Source organism: Fulmarus glacialis, unplaced genomic scaffold (assembly GCF_000690835.1).
Source record: "Fulmarus glacialis isolate BGI_N327 unplaced genomic scaffold, ASM69083v1 scaffold7803, whole genome shotgun sequence".
NCBI classification, from domain to species: Eukaryota; Metazoa; Chordata; class Aves; order Procellariiformes; family Procellariidae; genus Fulmarus; species Fulmarus glacialis.
Genome location: NW_009202263.1, coordinates 36208 through 39665, shown reverse-complemented (window position 1 = coordinate 39665; position 3458 = coordinate 36208).

The window sequence follows — 3458 nt, the reverse complement described above, 5'->3', positions numbered from 1 at the left end:
AGAGCCAGCTTTGCCTCAGAGTCTACAGAAAGCTTTAGTACAATGAACAAAATCATGCATGCCAAGTCCTAAAGACAACAAGGGAAATATTGAGAAGAATGCAAGCTCTCTTTTCCAGTAAGAGATACAGAGCTTCACAGCATTTCCCGCTCAGGCAATGAAAATGAGCATTGGAGGTGGAAGACAGAGATGCTTCCTACCTGGATTAAGAGATTTCTGCTTTGCAAAGATAATGTTTTGCAGTAGGGACTATGCATTTAATGGAAAATAGGAGACTTGCCTGTGAACGGGTACTCATTGTAGCCATCTTATGTGACAAATTAAGGGGACAGATGTAAATGGTGGTAATATACTTAGGTGTATTAAGATAAATGAGCAAAATGAGATGGCTGTGATGTGGTCTTGGTTGATTGCTAACTATGCATTCACTGAGGCAGTAATGGTGTCCTCATATTGTGTTAACTTCATTGAAAAAACAGGATCTTAAGAGTCATCTACTATCTTGGAGTGACATTAAGGTAGCATCTAGTATCTTCAGATCTGCAGTTGTTCAAAATATACATATAATGCTACCCTTTATAAAATGTTACCTTCTTTAAATGTCTTGTCAGCCTTTTCTAAGGTGACTGATTTTACCTATAAATGAATTGTAAATATTTTTTCATTAATAGACAATGAGAGTATTTACAGCATGGAAAGCAAATGAACTAGTTGAACAGCTGTAAATAGTTGCCAGCCTTGCAAGCTTCAGCTGGGAAATACAAGGTTAGGAGCTATATCTGAGACTCGAGAAATCCAGACATACGGGGAATGGGATGGTTAGTCATGTTGCACACAGCCCTGGAAAAGGCACTTTATTTTTCTGCACCTCCTGCAGCTTCTCTGAGAAGTCAGGCTACAGAGCACTTTCTGGACACACTGTGGAGAGACAGACACGTCTGGTCTGGCAATGGGCAGTGATCAGCAATGAACACTAGGAGTTGGAGTGACAGTTTCATTTTACGTGGAATCAGTGGTTTGAAAAATGTCTATTTTTTTGTTCAGCCATTTGGCACTGACTTTGCTCTAAAAGTGTCCACATCAGTGGCAAATTTTGAATGCCAGCAAACACAAACTATATATTTTTATCTAAGCTAGTAATTATCATTTGCATATGGGCATATGTTTAAGAAAATGTGCTATTTGTAAATGTTTCAAAGCCTATGCTTTTGTGACATACCAGGTGGATAGATGTCATTTCTACAGCTAGTTGGTACTTCCTAAATTTTCCTGATCAAGAGTGGCCTGTTGTAGCTGCATGGAAAGTGAGCTCAAATGCATGCTGTAAAGGGCATCATAGTATAAAATACAGGTATTAGCACTGTTGAAAATAATTGGCTGGAAAAGTGTCCTTACTTTTCCAATGATACTCAGCCAGTTGAAGAAATAGGGCTATATCACTGTATACCTCCCTTAAATCCTCTCAGGGAGATAGATGTTTAAAATAGATTGTGACCTAGGCCTATTTGAGCTGACATTTCTTACCACAGTCATGATGCTTCTTAACGCTGGCAATGAAAAACGGATCTGCCTGGCTTGTGGTTTTTGTCTTTATTTGCACTTTAATTATATTGCTGGCCCAGCCCAGAGCTGCACAATAAATTCCATTGTTCTGTCTGAGTGTAACTGCTAGCATTTATAAATGTACCTTAGCAACTGTAAATTTCATTAAGGTTCTTCGCCACAAGGACCATCTCTTTGTAAATAACTACATGAGGAAACGTCACAAATACTGGAAAATTCCTCGATTGGAAAAGCAGACAGCAACAGAAAAGGAAATTCCAGAAACATTTTAAATAGTTCTGGCTAATGATTGCTGTAGAAATGAACATGGAAAATGTTACGTATAGAAGCTTTTAATTGTCAAAAATATGCTTGTTCTTTTCACTAATGACTGACGAGAAGCTGATTGCATCCCAATGCATGATATGAAAAAGAAAAAAAGCATGGTTTATTTGGACCACAAAACCAACTTACTGTGTATTTTCTGTACAAAAGCAGTCCATATGGTAGTTTCATAAAACACTTTGAACTAATGAAGAAACAGGGAAAAAGTGGTCCAAAAAGTGATTTCTTAACTTGGTTTTATTGTTCCTCTGTTAACAAAGAAAACGTGTAACAATTGTCAATGTCAGTTGGCATCTCTGTTGTACACTATTAACTGCTGCTTTATCTGCCTGTACCCCATTTTACCAAACTTCCTTGATGTTCTTAGGGTTACAGGGTACAATTCTTCATCCTACTCTTTTCACAGTTCGGTGTTTTGTACTTTATATGTGTATATCGGTTCTTCAGAGTTTCAAAACATTCAATGCATTTTAACGCTTGCAATACACAGGGGTGGTGCTGTGCTCCTGCTACAGTATTACAAATGGACAAAGAGGAGGACAAAAGATTAGGCATGGATTTTTTCAAAGGTGCTGAGCATCCATATCTTAAAATCAGTAGACAATGTGGTAGTCCAGCCCCTCTGGAAAAGCATACACTATTTATATGCCAAAAGTTACCTCTTGGGTCAGTGGCACAATTTAGATTAGAATCACTATAGTAACTAGATACTTGATTTGTGTTCAGAGCAACAAAAAAACCCGAAAACAAAAAAAAGTTATGGTCACAGCGATGTTTGATTTGCTGATGACTAATATCGATCTTTTTGGTTGGGGATACAATGCATTCATTAAAATACAGGAGGTGAGTGCTCAAAGAAGTGAGCATGCATCCTGTTACCCACAACCCTAGCCAGCGTTGCAACCCCAACCAGAGCTGGAAACGGTTGTTCTGCAGAAATCCTACACAGCGAGCGTAGAGCAGTCTGTCTGCCCCGCAGTCGGGTTGTGTACTTCACGTGTAAGTGGCCTGAGTGCCTCTGCTACAGCACTGCTGCAGTGTGTGAGCTATGGCAATAGTCAGGAGGCAGCAGCAACCTGCTTTATGTGAGGCTTTGGCTAGTACATCTACGTAACGGGCTAGTGCAGTGATCTCCCTGTACAGCGCACAGGGACTGTGGAGCTCCTTGCTACCGGCTTCTCTGTGCCACTCCACCACAGCCATATAATACAGAGAGAGAGAAATCCAGTCATAAAATGCCCACTATTGGCCTCTGGTGTTTTAGGGAGGATGACTCCAAGTGAGGACTTTGTCATTTGGATCTTGCTGTCTTTTAGGATCTTGTCCATTATAGCTTTTATGCCGTGGAAAACAGAGCAGGCTTGCTTTTCTGCAATTGGAGCTGAAAAAGCCCATCTGATTCAGGATTCGTAAGAAGGAGAAGGGCTGAGGCGCCTATTACTTGCCTTCCTTAGCTCCTCGGCCCTGCTGCGCCGGTCAGATGCGACAGCAGTTCTCACGTTGGAGGGGCTGCTCCCGTCGGCACTCTCCAGACAAAAACGCCTCAGGGGGTTCGGGCTGGGGCACTGGGG